Below are 21,338 nucleotides of genomic sequence, written 5' to 3'. Positions count from 1 at the left end.
AGTAATGTAGGGTATGGTATATGAGTCAATGAAGCTTTGTTGGAAATGTGGTATCTGAGTCCAGTTTGGGCTTAAAAAGGACTGGATGTGGATTCCTTTTTGATTTGTTATTATGATCGTTTTGATTTCTATTTTATGTGTGAGTTTTGATTAGGATGCGTTTAAAGTATAAATAAGGTTGTTGATTCAAATACGGTTCTTGCATTCTCGTGAGCGGTTATATGGATTAAATGTTTGTATACAATTTCCGTTTCAATGAATATTTTATTGGAATCTAGTTTATTTACTGTATGCTTCAAAAATATCAGTTATTTATTCGCGATCTAATTTTGTTTTATATTTTTTGTAGCTATTTGTACCCCCAGCATTAAAATTGTTTGTGCGATAAATTATTTGGATTAATTTGTATTTTTTATAACTTCAACAAATCAGTCTCGTGTTTCACGGTAAATTGGCTACAAATAAAATAATATGATTGGTTACCCAGTTTATTTGGTTACTACCATTCGGTTGAAAATAACCATGATGTGATTATTTTGATATTTTTCATGTACTACGGCAAATAACTTGTATACCTACTTTTTAGGCGAAATGTATTACAAATAGGTATACTATTTTTTAGTTCCACATTTTCCTTAATTGAACATATCATTATATATGTTTACTTTTATATACAAGTAATAAGGTTGAAATTTCACAGTTCACAGGTCAAACGGTATTTACCATGCTCGATAATTAGAAATTTACTTTACATAAAGAAAATTTTAAATTTAATGATTTTAATTAATTTAAAAGCAACAATCGTGCAGAATTAATGAAGCCTTTAAAAATCTGATAATTACCAACTCACATTGATTAAGAAAGCATACCTAATGCTCGATACTTTCGCCTTTTATGCTTAAGAAAAGGCTTATGTCCAGCCAGTACCTACCTAAGATAACTATTTCGAAAAAGGTACTGTCGAAAACCACCTGCTTTCAAAGAAGGCTATGCCCAGCCAGTAAGACAATTTTGAAAAAAGAACTGTCAAAAATTACTCTGACCGTAACAAAAAAAAAACAAAACAACACCTCTCTACACAGTGAAGTCTATAAAACCTTATAATCTATGCCAGTATCGGACGCGGGTGTTAATTAGCGAACTATGACAAAGGAAACACCCCACCTTACCTTCAGTTTCAAAGTCCCTCATTAAAATGGAGTAACTTCGTTGCTATAAGACCCGTGTTCTGCGTTCCTTTTACGTTTAATGAGCAAATAAATTGGAAAAAGGCATACGGTTCCAGACAGACAATGCTGGAAAGGAACTCTTTTAAATGAGGACTGGTCGTGGTATTACTTGCTTCTGATTTTTCGTTGTCCAAAACATAATTCAAAATGTGCACAATTGTATATAATGTCAAATCTACGTATATAAAGATGCGTATTATGGAAGCATCATACCAATGTATGCAAACTTAGAAAAATTGCATTGGTACTTGCCTGATCTGGAATCGAACCCACACTCTCATAATTCAGAGGTTAATTCTTAAACCATTAGGCAACTACGACTTTTTTACCCAGGTATGTATATCTTTCAAAACCTAGTTAGTAACTGTATTCGTTATATTTTGAAAACAGCTTGTTAATCGCAGTATGTTGAGAGCAAAATGTTATGCATTCTCTTAGCCCAAACACCGGAGATGAGTTGGGGTGCTATACTCTATCCACGGAAGCAAGAGCTAAAAGGTAAACAAAGAATGACACTTTTTCAAGATGGCGGTATAAGCCGACCGATGACACAATCACAGATACTGCGAACATTTTACACAAAAATGTGACGTTTTGTCATCGGTCGGGTTATACCGCCATCTTGAAAAAGTGTCATTCTTTGTTTACCTTTTAGCTCTTGCTTCCGTGGATAGAGTATAGTAATTTTTCACGGCCCCGGAGATAGTTCTAACCCATATTTATGAAAACTGTGTAGTTTATAATGTTTAAGGTTAACATTAAAACCGGTAAAGAATGAAAAAAATAAAAAATAACTTTGAAATAGAGCAAATAACACGGTTTTCCCAAATGAGTTTAACTGTATATCGATAGATGGAATGCAATCTACTGCAATTCATTTTCAAGCGTTATATTTACTTTTGTAACATGTATGGATATCAATATACTGCTACACAATACTGAAATTTTGTAATATAACACGAATAACAAAAATTCATAAGTTACGCTTGTTTTTTGCAGCATCAGTAAACCAGCTTATGACATTTTTTACAACATCACAACTCCCTCTGCAAACCACCAAATTTTTATGCATAATATAGCATAATTGTTCAAAAACTCTCACGCCTCATCTTACGTATGCAGCACTTACCGTCACCGGATTTTCACAGTATGAAGCACGTGTACCTACCTGCAGTGCTCGCTCACGCGACTAATCCTTTAATCACCTCATACGCCACTTGCACATGCAGCGAATACGATCAGCTTCTATCAACGATGTAATAGTTGCAGCTTCGGAAGGTAATCGTGTAGGTTCTTTGTCAACTTAATGGGGTAAGAGGTAAGTTCTTGTTGTAGTAAATGTAGATTGTAGATGGTTTTTTTCTTTAACCGATTGTGATAAAAAGGAGGTGGTATATTGATATTTGTTGAGCAGATTATCCCTTAATTACCTTATACGCCACTTGCACATGCAGCGAATACGATCAGCTTCCATCAACAATGTAGTAGTTGCGGCTTCTAAAGGTAATCGTGTAGGTTCTTTGTCAACTTGAGGGGGTAAGAGGTAAGTTCTTGTGGTAGTGAACGAATTTTGTAACCTTTTTATAGTTTTATTGTTGATTTTTCATGGAAGAGGTAAGTTTTGTCGTTGTGAATTTGGGAGGATTATTTTTGAAGTATAGTTTGTTCGAGATGAAAAGAAGACTGTATTAGTGCGATTCTTTAATAAGTAGATTACCAAATTAAAGAATTAAACCAATAAAAGATTATCAGTCCAGGCCTAAACGAAATTATGAAATTACAATAGTTGAAACAGCTTGCTTAACACAACTGAATAAGTCAAAAACTTTTCCACCCCAAATAATTCTAAGAACAAAATGAAAACCCAAAAACGGTGTTTAAATGGCAATATTAAAATTAATTAAATATTGAGGTCGCGTAGAACTCATAATTCTGTTTTAATTTTAATTAAGGATAGCGGACCCGAGTAACAGATGTCGGGAACTGATGTTTATTATATGTCTTGTGTATATTTCAAAGCTAGCTTTATTGCTAATGATATTTCTGAAGATCTTTTGAGCCAGATTGCGGTTGGAATATGATGGAATTAATATTAGTTGGAAACGGACGTGCATAGTGTACCTACACGTTAATACTCATACTTACTGCCTTTGGACGGATTCTGTGTTGCATGACAGCGAGGACTTTGTCTGAATAAAACTAAAAACCGAAACTCGGTGTGTAATACAGAAATGCGTTACACAAAGGAACATATCGAAATTCTGTCTGCAAATGCTTACCTACTAATATTATAAATGCGAAAGGTCTGCCTGTCGTTCTTTAACGCCAAAACTGATAACTTTTTAAATATTTTTTTTTTGGTTACAGATTCTTCAACATTTATGGGTATCGACCATGTTCAATGTTCAATAATTTTTAGGGTTCCGTACCTCGAAAGGAAAAAACGGAACCCTTATAGGATCACTTTGTTGTCCGTCTGTCTGTCTGTCTGTCTGTCTGTCTGTCTGTCTGTCTGTCTGTCAAGACCCTTTATCTTAAGAACGCGTGAACGTATCAAGCTGAAATTCACATGAAATACTCGGGTCTATTGTCCCTTTAAGCTGTGAAAATATCAAACTTCTAAGCCAAGCCAATCAAAAGATACAACCGATTATGTTGATATTTTCAACAAATTTTCAACACTCGCAAAGGAATCAAAACCTACAGGGTACTTCCCGTAAACTCAGAATCTTGAAATTTGGCATGAAGCATTGTCATATAATGCAAATATAGGAAAAATTGCGAAAATCACATTTTTTTTGTTATACAATATAATAAAAATATTTTAATAAAATGAAACTTACTACCTTATTTCTCACGAACGAATAAAGGTACCAAATTGAAATTTATACCAAATACCTAGGTCTATTGTCCCTTTAAGAAATGAAAAAATCTAACTTCTAAGTTAACGCGATCAAAAGATACAGCAGTTTTACCGACACCTTAGACGAATTTCCGTCACACGCTAGGGAATCAAAACCTACAAGGTACTTCCCGTGAACTCAGAATCTTGAAATTCGGCACGAAGCAACGTTATATAGTACAGATAAAGGAAAAATTACGAAAATGATAAATTTGAAGTTACATAAAATATTAAAATAATATTATTTTTGCTTACATGACATAAAATATTTTTTTAATAATTATAAACTTACTACTTACCCTTTTTCACATGAACGCGTAGAGATATTAAAGTTTTGATAAAAAGTGAAATTCATATTTAGGGTTCCGTACCTCGAAAGGAAAAAACGGAACCCTTATAGGATCACTTTGTTGTCCGTCTGTCTGTCTGTCTGTCTGTCTGTCTGTCTGTCTGTCTGTCTGTCAAGACCCTTTATCTTAAGAACGCGTGAACGTATCAAGCTGAAATTCACATGAAATACTCGGGTCTATTGTCCCTTTAAGCTGTGAAAATATCAAACTTCTAAGCCAAGCCAATCAAAAGATACAACCGATTATGTTGATATTTTCAACAAATTTTCAACACTCGCAAAGGAATCAAAACCTACAGGGTACTTCCCGTAAACTCAGAATCTTGAAATTTGGCATGAAGCATTGTCATATAATGCAAATATAGGAAAAATTGCGAAAATCACATTTTTTTTGTTATACAATATAATAAAAATATTTTAATAAAATGAAACTTACTACCTTATTTCTCACGAACGAATAAAGGTACCAAATTGAAATTTATACCAAATACCTAGGTCTATTGTCCCTTTAAGCAATGAAAAAATCTAACTTCTAAGTTAACGCGATCAAAAGATACAGCAGTTTTACCGACACCTTAGACGAATTTCCGTCACACGCTAGGGAATCAAAACCTACAAGGTACTTCCCGTGAACTCAGAATCTTGAAATTCGGCACGAAGCAACGTTATATAGTACAGATAAAGGAAAAATTACGAAAATGATAAATTTGAAGTTACATAAAATATTAAAATAATATTATTTTTGCTTACATGACATAAAATATTTTTTTAATAATTATAAACTTACTACTTACCCTTTTTCACATGAACGCGTAGAGATATTAAAGTTTTGATAAAAAGTGAAATTCATATCAAACACTTCTTAAATATAATGGCCTCTAAACTGTGAAAAATTTTAAATCATTCAAAGGTCATTGGGCACCTTAGTATGGAAACCATACCCACGGCGGATACGAACGAAATATAGCACAGTATAATGATAAAGGCTCTGATTTACTATGGCATTAGTCGCATCAATGTGAACCATGGGAATCTAGAGAAAATCAGGTGTAAACATCAAATATTTTCCTCATTTCAATGGGGAATTTAAACGACCACGTTTGACGGATTTGAGAAATTATTTCTTTGTAGTGAAAGAGTATACTCGCCGTTTATTTCCATTGTCATCAGGTCAGGATCTGATGATGGAAATCCTGAGAAATCGAGGGCAACTATCAGAAATTGTAGGCATGCATAGGATTTAAACTTGATTCTCAGATGTATGTCTGGTGATACTATCAAACAGTGAAGGTTTAGTTAGAGCTTACCTGATGATGGAGACGTGAGAAAGTCGAGAGAACTCCTTAACGGTATGTTTTTAGTTACGTCGTGTTTATATTATTCGTATTGACGAGAACTTTTCACAAAAGTTAAAAATAAAAACTTTTTACAAAAAAAAAACAACTTCTAAAAAGAACAAGAAAACTGTTTATATGCATCGGTCTAGATCTCGGTGGTTAAATAAATATAGATGCATCCTCTAGACCGATGCACCTAACATCTTTTTAATTTCTTTCTTGCTTTTGTTTTCTTGTTGCTTTTTTATGTTTGAAGTTGGATTTGTTTGTAAAATGCTACAAAATAAAATAAAGCCGACTTTATAAAACAAAGAATGGGACAGAATTATACTTTTGTCAAGGCTCTAGAAACGTAAAGCCAGCAGCCCCGAATCCTACTCTCTAGCAGTCGTCGTTACAATTCGACAGTTACAAGTCGTCAGGCAGTTTCTAAAAAAACCTGAAACTGGGGCTCGTTAGGTGATTCATCCCTCAAAAATAAAAGATCCCATTAGTAGTGAATTCTCTAAAATAAAATAAGCTCCAACACAAGGTTACGTTATAAATTGTAAAGGAGTTCCCATAACTATATCTGATCTTTGCTATCGATCCCACAATGGCAGTCAAACCTATCTATGTGGAAAGTCTTCGCCAATACGAATAAAATAAACCCAAACACGTGGTAGTTGCAACATACCGTTCAGGAGTTCCCTCGACTCTCTGTAGTCTTCATAATCAAATCAGCTCCAAACCTTCACTGTTTACCAGTACCCTCAAAAATACACTCACATGTCTGGTTATGACTCGATGCGTGCCTACAATATTCAAGAGTTGCCCTCGATTTCTCAGGGTTTCCAGATCCTCATCAGATCCTGGTCATCCGAATTGGCATCTTCCTTCTTTATGAAATTTCTTTAACAATCAAAACTAGCATTGCAACCTGTACAATCCTCTGAAACTGCTTGTCTTTTATATTTTTCAAACGATCCTGGATATTCGTCTCGATGGAATTTTAATAAAATATTATATTCAAAGAAACGTCATACCATTCTCCACGATTTAAAACTACTTTGATTCATGTCCGCCACTTTTTACAAAGCGGGTCAGATATGCCCAATGACCTTTAAGACATAATTAGTTATTTTCAATCAAATTTCTGAATGATGACTATAAAATGTTGTATATAAATAACTTTAATAAAATAACTTTTACAAGGTACTGGCCTACTATTTTAGTTATATTATAAAATAAAAAATATTAACTATTTTGACTCTCACGAAATTACCATAACTAAGATTGTTCTAAACTTAACGGTTGGCGCGAAACTCACTTTTTATCTATACAGAATTTGTACGGAACCCTCGCTGCGCGAGTCCGACTCGCACTTGGCCGGTTTTATTCTACAACATATTTCTCAGTACCATTCCAAATGTAACAGGTCAATAATGTAACAGATAAAATCCACAGTTTTTTTTCCAACCCATAGGGGACAAACATAATTAAAAATACATCAACCCTTTTTTTGTTTTACACGACTTAACATTTAACGAACAGTAAAACACCCTTAATAGAACATTTCAAAACAACAGTACACAAATTATCTGACAATCACACGAGTAATTTAAAATACGATCGAGGTGAAATGAAAGCAATAAATAAAACAGTGGGCTCTCGGGGATTGGAACAAAATAAATATTATCCTGGCTGGTTGTTTCCAACGGGCGGGAATTAAAGGAAAATATAGGACGGATCAGCTGCTTATCATTTGTGGCTGTGGGCACAGATACGGAGGAAATAATACTCGACTGGATTAGGTCTTGGAGCAGGTAGAGAAATGCATCGTCATGAATTTAACAATAGAAGGGTATTGATACTCTTTTGTTTAAAAGTATTTTATGTATTTGTGAACTTCATTTATGCGATATGATGCTTTATTTTTCATAGGGAAGTAAGCTATGAGACGGACAGTTTGTTTCGGAGCAATCCACTCATATTAGGCCATTTGAAAAATATAAACTGGCCAGTAAAGTTTTACTTAAAAATATGGCACCATTCTTAACCCGAACAGCTGTAAAATTCTCAGGTATCGCACAAACTACAAACAATAAAAGTGACCTATTCTTTAGCAGTAACTAACGCGAACAAAAGTGCAACCTAAATAAATCACCTTTAACTAAAAACAAAAGAAGTTTGCCCGGCACTATTGCAATCTATAAATCGAATAACTTTGTCCACGTGACTGAATGTGTTCCACACTTCTGCGCTTCTACAAAACTACAGAAGTTCAACATAAAGAATTTGCTCTGAAACAAAACTCATAGGTACAGCCAACTTCAGGTCATTGGTAACAGTTTTATAGGATAATCGTACTTATTACTATTGAGTTAAGGTGCATGACAGTTACCACTGATGTGCGGTCTACTGCACTTCTTCTTCAAAGAACATCTCAAAAGACGGAAAGAATATAACAATGTTTTTACCGTATTACAGTAACATGGCGGACTAAATAAATAAGGGAATGCATAAAATAATATGATACTGATCGCGAAGAGGAAAGGATTTTTGTTTATTTAGGATACACGGCAAACAAAACAAAAATAATACTTGTTACGTGAGCTGAGGAAATCTTTATTATTACCTTCAGTTTTTGTCTTGAGATATTGCCATACCTGCACATATACATAGTATAATGACCCTGCCTCGTTGGTCTAGTTGTCGCAAGTGTGGTTTCTGAGCACGAGGTCTCGGGTTCGATTCCCGAGTCGGGCCGAAATCGCTTTGTGGGTTTTAGAAGACTTTCACAAAGCAGCCCGAAGCCTGGAAGTTGGTGATTGATTCACCCGTGCATAGGAGAGCACGTAAATGTCGGTCCTGCGCCTGATCTCTTTCCGGTCGTGTCGGATTCCCGTCCCATCGGGCTATGAGAGTGAAGGAATAGGGAGTGCACCTGTGTCTGCGCAAATGCTTGTGCACTATAATATGTCCTGCGCAGTTGGCTAATCTCCTTACATGAGAACAGCCGCCGTAGCCGATAATCGGCTAGGAGGACATCATCATAATGACCCTGATGTTATAACTGTTTTGTCAAACTTATAGCAACGAGTAAACAGTAATCGACCAGGCTTCTATACTGCTTTCATGATGTTGTAATATGATGGTTTCTGAAAAAAGTATTTTGCCGTACCCAATTTATTTGTATTCTTTTATTTTAATACAAGGCCAAAACTGCTCACTACTAGTAGATGCGTAATATTTCAAATAAAATTCTCATTCAACACGAACCGTAAGAAATTCTAGTTTATTTTCACCCCGCGTACCTAGTAATCCTCGGTGAAAATTACAAAACGTTCCATTTTATTAGTAGACAACAGCCACGCTAAAAGAAAATAAACTCCAACATTAACCCCAGACAAGATATTAGTAGTTTAGTAGTTTATAAACTTCCACATTTTCCACGATAACTAACAAATTGCAGAATGAGTTGGGAACGTTTACACCGGAATTTGAAACTAACTTGTTACCTATTAAGTCCTTATTCCTAAATTATATTACGTTGGAAGTCGGAATATGAAAAAGTATACTGCATTGCGACAATAGTATTTACAAAGCGTTGTGTAAACACAATTCACATTTTAAAGTCTGAACAAATATTTTCGTGTTTTCTTTAGACTTCGCAAAGGGTGTGTTTGTGAAGAAATGCGAACTGTCTTATTGAATCAGTTTGTAGGTATGTATTCATTTGTAGTGCGGAGCTAACTCGCTCCGTGTCCGAACGTGCGCGTACCTACTTGATAAAACATACAGTAACAAAACTGTTTGCGTTGCTCTGCCATCAGTTACGGCAACGTTGGGGATGTAGTATTCAGAAATTTCCAACTTGTATGGTTTTAGAAGTAGATACTAAGTTGGTTGGGTCATGTAAATACGATCATGAAATAAATTAAGCCATTTTTTATTTGAAACAAAAACCTATGAGAAGGCAATTGTGAACGAAAATGCAACAATTTTTATTAGGTATGACATCTCTCGCACGAGCTTTAAACAATGTTTTTTAGAGGTCTTTAGTCAATTTAGTCTTTATAATATTGTTTGGTTATATGAATAGTTTTGAATTGTGTCAGCAAGGAAAAGATTTCAATTATGTTTTGCATGTAAAATGTCAAGCTTTTTCTTCTTTAATATAAGTCAAGGCTAAGACCCTTTTACGGGTGTTGCTTCAGTAGGAAATGCCTTTCCATCTTTATGTAGCGCAAGTAAATTATAAAGCGGCTCAAAGAGTTTATTTAATTTTGTCCTTCGTGTTTGTATGTTTTAGGTGTTTATAAGATGAAGATAAAAAATACAAGGATTAATACGTGGAAACATGTCTACCTAGAAACATAATCGTTGCCCTATTCTTCTAATGAAACGATTAAAATTATGTAAGTAATGTAGTATGACACCATTCACAAAAACGAAATAACAAAATTACTTCAACAAAATTGGAACATTACCGAAATTACGGTCTCGAAAAAAGTTCAAACCAAAAACACCCACATTATTAGACCGCCCAACAATAAAAAGCAGCTACAACAAATATGCATAAAACCGCATGCATTCACAAGAAAACAACCAGATGCACTTTGCATGCTTGGAAAATTGCCGCTCTATAGTTCGGGTAACGACCCGTGACCGGCTTCTAAACACACTACCTACTTTAGAATCCGGACCACCTTTTATATTTCGTTAATAGCATGGCCGCCAACCTTGCAGCCACAATGTATGAAAGATGAGATTATTACGAAATATGTGGGCTAGCGCTGCCCTATTTAGGGGGATTTTTCGACGGCATTTTTAAAGTTGGTGAATGTGAGGAATGCTTGTTATGAGCAGATATGTTTAATCGTTTTAACTAGGGGGTACGGTAAGCACTTATTGATTATATCGGCTGTTGCGATCAGCACACTTCAATTGTGACTCAAATTGAGTATGTTTTTTACCACTCTGCCGTTACCATAATCAGAAACAAGGTTCTATTTACAATATTTCTGTGTGTAAATTATATGAAAATGCAAATTTATATAATGCATAAACACCTAAAGTAATTCTAGTTATTTTACAAATTGTAAAGATACACGTACTCATTTTGAGATACAACGTTATGAAGCCTTAAATTGCAAAACTAAATTGAATTTTCTTTTTCATCTCTAAAAAATACTTACACAGGCTTGATTTATAATATCCTAAAAAAACACAAACGTCTCTTATCACCAAAAAGCCTTACAACGAAATTAAATGGGCATATCAGCAATGCAGCACGCGTTGCTCGCACTATTCAAATAAAATTACATCAGGGACAGAATATGAATTGCAGAAAAACTTGCAGATCATTACAAAGGTCCCTGGACCCTACTCCCAAAAATTCACAGTTTTATTTTTTTTTATTTCAAATTGTATTTGCAAATGGCCGACCCGTATTAGAATTGGGAACATTTTCTTAAGTAAAGGTCTTTATGACGCGTAGCTATTGTAATCTGATATTGGAGTACCCTCTGCGATTTATGATACTGAAACAACACTCACCCTTTACTAATGTTATGTGCATACTGCTTTGTGACTCCTTTTTATGGAGGATTAATAATAGCGCCCGAAAATATGGTTAGGGTTATTTTATGAGTCTATTAAAATTTGAAATCTCAATAATTGAGTGGTAGTAATAAAGTTTTGAATGGAATTAGGCTTTGTAACATGTAATATGCTTTATAAAAGCTATTTACTATTAGAATACAATGAATCGTAACGAGCCACAAAGTAATACATTTTTAATGAACTTTATCATTACATATCGCAACAATTTCTGCTATAGCTTCGGAAAATATACTCAATGAGAAGTTACATCATACCTCAGAAAAAAATAAATTACAGAATATTCATACAAAAACAAACCCCTAAATCCCAAATTCAGCTGTTTCCATCTGAATACATACTCTATTATATTTCTGACAGACGTAACTTATTGAAACAATCGAAATCTATGAAATATTGAAAAGTAGTTCCAATTGTTTCTTCAAGAGCCTTGTTGGGAGAAAATGTAATGTAAAGGAAGTGTTTTTCTTTCTATTTCTGAGGAGTTAGTAAGCTTTCATCTGTAATTTTATTAAGCTGTTTTTACAGTACTATTATTTCTAGGTATAATAACAGTTACCGACCTCAGTATTTAAGAGCTCTAAATGAGACAAAAATGGGTAACTCTTTTTGTTCATCTGATGATTTTTTATCTAAAAAAAAAGTTAAATAGAAGGCTATTCTATTGAGATGACATATTTAAACGCTATGTCCTTACAAAGGTGTTGAGCAGAGGCCAAACATAGTATAAAACTGTTACCAGCGAATCATATTTGAAGCCGATTCAGTATATTTATTTATACAAAAACATGTAAATACGATCTTTATAACATCAAGGTTTTCAAAGTTATCCTATTTCCTTCACAGTATATAAGAACAGCTTCTCAGTTCGAAGATATTCATGCATAACTTGAAATTGTTTTCCTTCGACGAGAGCCGATGTTGGCACGAAATATGCATTGAGTATGACCTTTGTTTCCAACAACTTTGTATTGTATGCTTCTTACGATATCATAATATTGAGGAAATTTAGAATAGAGGTATGCTGAAGTTATTTTTTCTAAGAAGATTTTTTTCCTTACTACAATGCAGTTAAAGGACTTTTTCGTTCCTATGACCTTAAGTAAAATATTGATTCTGAAATGGTATGTATGACTTAGTTTGCAATATTAAATCATGCAGGTGAAGGCTTACTTTATAAGTTACCGACTTCCACCTGCGGTTTCCATAGTCAGATGGTGACAAAAACTATCCTATGTCTAAGCTACCTCCTCAATAATTTTTAGCTTAAGCGGTTAAGCGATTCTTGAGTGATAGGTAGTGTAACTAACCCGACTTTCTTTTATATACAAAGATCATAACATAAAATAAGTTTTCTTGATAATTAATTTTATGTAGGTATACTAGATACACGAGTAGGTACTGTATTATCACATTGTATTCCCATACATATCTTTACATAAAGATACAACACAACACACACTTTATTGTTTATGAAATACACAACAATTGTTATCTTTCAAAGCTACATAAAGTATAACAATAGGCACCCATATCTCAAAGCGATCTTTTACAGACATTTACAATATACAAATAATATTTACCTAAACTTTAGCGTAGTCACACACTGTCTACAGTGTGTCAGTAAACAGTCGGCTGATAGTTGCCAATTGCCAATTGGTAGACAATTTTTTTTTATTGATTCCAATCACAGTTTTCAGTCAGTCTGATACCGGCTAAATACCTGATCTTTGTAATTTGCGTACTACCGTTCATCTACATACTGATGCCTTAACAAACTATCGGCTGACTGAAAGTTTGCAGTCTGTGGGAGCTCTTAGACATTTTTATCTACTTACTTTATACCTACATATGTCATTTTATATTGGGTTAAAATTTTAATAAAAGTCTTTATTGAATCAAAGAATGAGCATTGCAGAATTACTTTGTGATTTACTATTAATATAAATTGGATTATAGCAAATTATTACTCGGCATTCGTAATTCAACCTTTTGTATGGTTTATGTGAACATAATTTTTAGCAAGTTGAGATTAAAATTATATGTAATTCTCAAAATTCTTGAATGGCTGAGTCACATCTTTTCTGAAGTTAAGTTTTGGTTAAGCCTTCGTGTAGATCATATTTATGATATGTTATTTTGATTTATTTAGAGCGTATCTTTGTTGCTGGGGACTTAGTTTTACCACTTCTTTTTACCAGCAAAAACACATAGGAAGTGGTGAAAGGCGGTCGTTTTGGGGGCCGTATTTTTTATATTTGACCTTCACAAGTGCTGTTTTTCAGCCTACTTTGAATAAATGACTTTTTATCCGGGTTTTTATTTTACACGTTTTATTTTTCTAAGAAGTGGTAACTTATAACCTTCAGGTCTGTTAGTTTGAACAGCTATTACAGAATATTTGGTTGAGTAATATGTAGTGACAAGGGTTGAGGAAGGTAAGCCTTCTAGTTCGGTCATGTGTAAAATATGAGTCAAACGCGATTAACTGAAAGGATTTATAGAGAAGAGTGTGCAAGAGACGCCGTGATATGTAAAATTTTATGCTTGTTTAAGGATGGTTAGGGAACTGACAACGTGAAATTACGGTTTGTGAAGAATAAATGAAACAGAAAACATTTTTCAATGAGTGTTTAAGTTATAACAGGTTGATATTAACTTAAAATTTCATAACCCATGTGACCAATATGGCATTTCACCAAACACATAGGTCAGTAATACTTGTATGTACAAACATACATACAAACAATGCCATTTTCATCTTCACTTGTTATTTAAAAAGGACATTACATAATTACCCAGATTATTATGACAACACATTCAAGTTTTTTAAGGAAACAACAACTCTGTTATAAATCTATTATAGGTACTCTTAAACCTTCATCCACATTCCTATCAACACAGCATTTGAGTACAAAGTTACCGTTTATAAAATAATCAGGCTGTCTGTAGCTGCTTGAAGTTGCCTGGTCTTGACAAGACAGGCTCCTTCAACTTTTGAACCGGGGATTTGTCTTTTAAAAAGCTGCTACGGTTTGGTTTAAATATGTTTTTTGCATTTATGTACCTAGTTGAATTTGTTTTGGTAAGGTTTCGTGTTGTTTATGGGTTTTGTGAAGTTGGTGTGCTGTTTTAGAGAGGTTGCATTGCCGTGTGTTGTGTTGTGTTTTCATTGTTGATTAATTTATGAGTTATTATCGAAAAATCTTGTAAGTGCACTTAAATTTTCAAGCAGAAAAAAATTAATGCCCGTTGCGAAATTCATCCTAGAAACGTGATAAAATAAGTAGCAAAAATTGCATTTCCGAGGTTTTTAGTCAAAGGCATTTTTATAGACTTTTTTTTGCTTTTGTAGAATTTTTGTACGACTTTACTGTTCTACAATGTATAATTTCACCAAATTATTAAGTCAGGAAATTAATTGCGGTTTTGTAGACTAATTTAAATACTTACATTTGTCGAACGATGACATAATTTGAAATGGCGTACCCTTATTAACTTCATTTTTAATATTTCTTTAATCAAAAACAACTCCGTAGCAAGCCATTTAAGCTTCGCCTTATAATCTGATTGAAAGCCCAAACAAAAATTTGATCTCGCTCAAACAAACAGCCGGCACTTTCAAGTACAATCAACGATAAATTGTTTATTGCTTTTAAAAGCCCAAATGATATTCCATTTCTGAGTTGTTCTACGGAACTAAGACGTCTGATATTAAATTGAATCTACATCGAATCGTCTTCAGAAATGAGTTCGCAGTCGGCCTTCAAGATGTTATATTAAAAGAAAAGTGAAACGAGACTTATATTAAATTAAATTCTGGACATCTGTCGTACACTTTGGCGTAACGAATAAAGATTCAGCATTAATGAATATTTGAATTAATAATTCCTTATTACAGAAAACTTGTGATTCTTATCATATAATGTTGCTAATTAAGGAATTTTGGCAGCTTTGTCTACCTAGATCACGAAGAGAATTCATTAAAGAACCTGCCTATATAAAACATTGTCCAAATAAAGAACACAAAAGGTCACGGACACGCTTCTTCAAGTATTTTTGCAATACACTATGCCTCGATCTGTCACACCGAACCGAATAAAAAAAAGGGACAACCACACAAAATTCCAAAACAAAAAAAAACAACCAAAATATCAATCAAAATAAATTGCCAGCTCCCATAACATTTAGAGCACAACCCGTCGCCCGCATCCCCCTTATTTATAGCTGCTTACGTCAGCAACTTAAAAAAAAAAAACTACTACCTAAGCATCCGACGTTGACGTTCCAATTTCCTTGATCCTCCAACATAATAGAGTCAGTAAAGAGCGACACTTAATTTCCAGCGAGCCGGCAACGTATTACTTACGTGAAACTATGAATAATTTCAAATGTTGCTTTACTAGTTATTACTTGCTTTGTTTTAATACTATGTTGCTAATAACACTCATACATGAGAGGTTTTTGCTGTACCTACTGGGCTACCACGACTTTTTAAGCAAAGTCATAACTATATTCAAACGTTATTATAAATGAAATAAAATGATTTGACTTCGAAATACGTTGTGGTAGCCAAGTGAGTAAAAAACAAACCTCTCAAGTATGAGTGCGTGAGTTCGATAAACTGTAGGTCTTGGCTGTCATTGAACATCTTTGGCAGTCGTTACGGGTGGTCAGTAGCCAGTCTGACATCAGTTTAACCAAGGGATATTGGGTTGCCCGGGTACTAGGTTGAGAAGGTCAGATAGGCAGTCGCTCCTTAAAAAACACTGGAACACAGCTACATGCGGTTAGACTGGAAGCCAACCCCAACATAGTTGGGAAAAGGCTAGGCAGATGCTTTAATCACTTGCTTTTTTTGCTTGTTTTGTCTGGCGTGAGGATTATCGAACAGTATTGTTACCTACGCTTAAAATGTTGTTTCAGGTATCTAATTAAGGTTTCCGATTAAATCGTAATTATTTACAAAACATGATTAAATGGTGAATTAGAGGAAATCAACCCTTAATTAGCTAACAATCACTGTAATGCTAATTAAATAAAAGCTTGTAAAAAATCCTAGTATGATGAAATAATGAATAGAAATAGTAATTGATACCCTTATATTGACCTCATAGGGAGTTTGTTGCAATTTCATTTTATTATTTTAAACATAAACTCAAGGTCAAGGTCCATCCATCCATACTTTACATAAACACTGGTTTATCAAATAAACTAGCTTCTGCCCGCGACTTCGTACGCGGATCCTGTCCCTTATGTCAGCGACTACGGGGTCAACAAAATCAAAGATCTCTGATATTGAATTTTAAGGGCCCGTTGACTTGAAAACACCGGAATACGCATAACCATTAGAAACGTTCCATATATTTAATTTTTGTACTTTAACGGCAAAAGCACAGCAGACTAAACAAAATGCTGAGAACTGAACCGCAATAGACGTGACCATAGGGATAAAAGTAGTAATTCTAATTAGTCGGCATTTAAGTTGTGTGTGGCAAAAATATTACACGTATTATTACGTAAAAAACCATTAAATAGATGACAAAGTCGTGGTGACTTAGTGGAAGTCGTGGTGGTTTAGTGGGTAGAGAACCAATCTCTCAAGTATGAGCGTGGGTCTTTGATTCCAGGTCTGGCAAGTACCTGCCAATGCAACTTTTTTAAGTTCGTATGTACTTTCTACGTATTTTTTGGATACCAATGACCGTTATTTGGAGGGGATGTTAAACTGTAGGTTCCGGCTGTCATTGAACATTCTTGGCAGTCGTTATGGGTAGTCAGAAGCCAGTAAGTCTTACCAAGGGGTGTTGGGTTGAGCGGGTAACCGGGTTGTGGAGGTCAGATAAGCAGTCGCTCCTTGTAAAACACTGATACTCAGTTGCATCGTGACTGGAAGTCGACCCTAACATAATTGGGACAAAGGCTCTTGAGATAATAACGACAATAATAATGAGATATAGGCACCGCAGGACATCTAAGGCTGATGACGGGGAGTAGCGACCCCGCGGGGCTATATATACTGAGTTCTCCAGGGAGAGTATACTGTCCCCCATCTCCGGCCGGTCAGAGTGAACCATGACGGGGGTAGGTCTCACGCCTCTGGCTTGGCTTGGCCGTCCAGAGTGGAGTGGAGTGCTAGAGCAGGATTAGTAGCCCTGCTCGGAGGGTAAGTACAGGGAGCGCGTAATCTGCGTTTAAAGTCCGCCGAGGGATCCTCACCCTTCAGCCGCTCATGTCCCTGTTGCCCTCTTGTTGCTATTCAGTGACTGGTTCCCGGGGGCCCAGTAAGTGAGGTGGCGAGTCTCCACCTGCCGTTTTTACATGTACCAAATACATTGTCATCCACTAACATCCCATCACAATAGCCCAAGTAGTTTTCCTCCATAGTTAGCAATAGTTTAGCACCCAAACAAACAGATTACCTACAGTTCAGTTCGAAGGTAATTAACTGGCGGAGAATCTTAACACCGCGATTCAGAAATGAGACGAAAATGCACAGCGTTCATCATCCCTTATTTTATCACCCGTGGGGGTTGAATGGGGGTTGAATTAATCAAAATCGTATTTAAGCGAACGTCATCATAAAATTCTGATTCGTCATCAGGACTTCTTCATAAAATCTAAGAAGATGTATACAAAATTTCATCCCCTATTTTATCCCCTTAGGGATGGAATTTATCAAAATCCTTTCTTAAGGGTTGCCTACGCCATAGTAGCTTTATGCATGCAAAGTCTCAGTCCGATCGGTTTAAAACTGACAAAGTTTCATACAAACTTTCATCCCCTATTTTATCCCCTTGGGGGTAGAATTGATCAAAATCCTTTCTTAGCGGATGCCTACGTCATAACATCTACCTGCATGCCAAATTTCAGCCCGATCCGTCCAGTGGTTTCAGCTGTGCGTTGATAGATCACTATGTCAGTCAGTCAGTCAGTCAGTCACCTTTGAGTTTTATATATTTAGATTACGCAACAAGATGTCACATATGATTTACCACAATCGTATACATCTATCCTAGATTCGAGGTTACTATTTGGCAAATTCGAGTACGTGTGTTGTGAATTTCTAAAAACTACTAGAAACCTGTATTGAATACCTAGGCAGAATTGGTTTGCACTACATGTAAACTGAACTACTTATTCATTCTCGAGACGTTTTAAGAGTCAACGGGGAGCAAGTGGGTAATATATCATTGGACTAATTTGATGGGGTTGCGAACTATCTAAAATAGTGCGCAGTCATGATGAAAAAATAACGACGTTCTAATATTAGATTTGGATGCACTATTTCTTATTAAAATTTGATTTATTCTTGTTTCATAAGAAGAAAATCAAATTACATTTTTGACACCTGAATATTTTAATGCCTAGTGATAAATTCAACACAAGCAATCCTCAGATATTCTATATGAGTAAACCAGCTTTGCTAGCTAGACACGAAGACGTTATCTCCAGCATCACATAAATAGGTACAATATTGGTACCTACTTAGATCGTAACGCAATAATAATGTATTTAAAAAAAAAAAAACAAAAAATACACTTTTTAAAATGACTGAAATATACCGTATATAACTTAACCAAAATACAGGTTCTTTGCCATCCCAAAAAGTAATAATAATCACTCGTCAGCTCCCGGAAGGGGCATCGGCACAATACATGCCGAAACCCTCCAGGGCAGGCTTCTAAATAAGGCTTACACCACTAAAACCCAAAGGAGTCCAAAAGTAAACAGGCCAATATTTTCGATATGGAACTTAAATAAATTCTTCGGTATATTTTGTCGTACATGTTATTCGGATCACGGCGTTGTCCATGATTTATTCTGCGTCACGTCTGCGACTTATCAGTCTCTGGCGGGAATCAGGGAAGCTCATATATCCTCTCGCGAAATGGAATAGAACGTTCCCTAAAACTCTCTCCCTTATGTTCATTTTCAAGTATATTGAGTATGTATGGGTGTTGCGCGGTAGATATTTTGTTATTGGATATCGCCTGTGGTTTAATCTAAACTTCTATACTAATATTATAAAGAGGAAAACTTTGTTTGTTTGTTTGGTTGTAATGGTTAAACTCAAAAACTACTAGACCGATTTTAAATATTCTTACACTATTAGAAAGCTATATTATCTGCGAGTAACATAGGCTATATTTTATCCCGGTGCGGGCAGTAGCTCCCACGGGACTCGGGTGGAACCGCAGGAAAACGGCTAGTACTATAATCTTAAGTGATATTTTAATTGTATGAGCGTTTGTTTATTATGTGTTAGGGGAAAATCATCATCATCATCAGCCTATCGCAGTCCACTGCTGGACATAGGCCTCTCCAAGTGCACGCCACTGAGATCTATTTTCGGCTTCTCGCATCCAGCTCCTGCCAGCCGTCTTGCGCAAGTCATCACTCCACCGTGCCTGAGGACGTCCTACACTACGTTTGCCGAGGCGTGGTCTCCACTCTAGAACTCGTTTACCCCAACGGTTATCGGTTCTTCGGCTAATATTAGGGGAAAATAAGTGAACAAATCTAGGTACATGATATAGGCGGTAGTTGTAATTGGAGACACTTAAAAGCTACTAAACGATTTCATTAGGTACATAGATAAGATGGACCTGCTAGACAGAACAGCAAATGTCTAAAGACATTTGATACCAAATGTTTATAAAACAAGATTCAGAATTCGTTAGTAATAAAATATTTTGACTAGATATTTGGTTTCCAGTATAACACCTTTTTTTTGTTAAGAACTTTCCTTGGTTTCGATTACGTGTAGTTACTGTTGATAAATTACTCTATCTAAATCAGAAAACAATGTATTGTTAATTAAAGATTTCTTTCAGAATACATATGAATTGTCTGTAAAATACATATTTCATTGTTGATCAATAAAAGCAAAGAAACGTTCTAGTATATTTTATATACCTAGCAGTATTGTTTACTCTAAAAATCTTTTCCAGAAGTAATTTATAACATCACGATTTATATCCAAGTTTCAAATATTATTTTGTCAAGTAAAGGTGACAAACAGTTTGAACAACAAACGAAATGAAATTCCTGCCTCTATTTATTAACAAAGTAATATTATCGAGAGAAGAAAATATTTAAGGTCGTTGACCTGTACTCGGTTTCTATTTCAAATGAAATACCTGTAATATAATTACATTTTCATTATTTGGAGCATTTTCTTGTTTGAGGCACATTTCGTTTGAGTTTTTCTGAGTATTTTTATAAAAGAAGATATTTCACACGTATTTTCGATGAGGTCTTGTCTCTTTCTTATTGATGTAATTGGATATTCGTGAAGTCTACATAGATAAAATTTGATACATCTTAGCCAGCTATTTCAGAATGTTTAACTAAGGCTCGCGTATTACTTAGGTTTGATTACGTCACATTATACAAACTCACACGTTACACTCTACACGTTTGTTACAGTTTCAGACAAAACAAAAAAAAAATAGGGAACAAGTAGAAACTTAATTACTATACTCAACATAATACGTACCTGAGCAAAATAGTTTTTTTTTTTTGTAATAGTCCTTATTATGAAAGAAACAAAACACATCACAGTCCTTTTCAATATTGAAGGAGACAAACATCAAAAGGTAAAGAAACTTACAAATACGACATCACACTTTAATTTTATTCCCAATAGAAGTCGAAATAAACATTTTATTTAACGTGGAAACTCTTCAAATAATTACAGAATCTCCAGATATAGGCACATTTAAAAAGTTTCCAAAGCAAAATACTTTTTTTCCTATCGTTCGCTTGATCGCCTCTATCCTTAAAGCCAGGTAATACAGAACTTTTCCCAACGAAAATTACTTTCGTACAAAATTTCACCCCTTATCAAATTCAATTCGAAAACTGCTGAATACCGCAAACTTTTCTAAATGAAACTACCTATTGGGTTTACG

The sequence above is a fragment of the Helicoverpa zea genome, chromosome 8 (genome assembly GCF_022581195.2).
Source record: "Helicoverpa zea isolate HzStark_Cry1AcR chromosome 8, ilHelZeax1.1, whole genome shotgun sequence".
In the NCBI taxonomy this organism is placed as follows: domain Eukaryota; kingdom Metazoa; phylum Arthropoda; class Insecta; order Lepidoptera; family Noctuidae; genus Helicoverpa; species Helicoverpa zea.
This window is presented reverse-complemented; position numbering follows the sequence as displayed.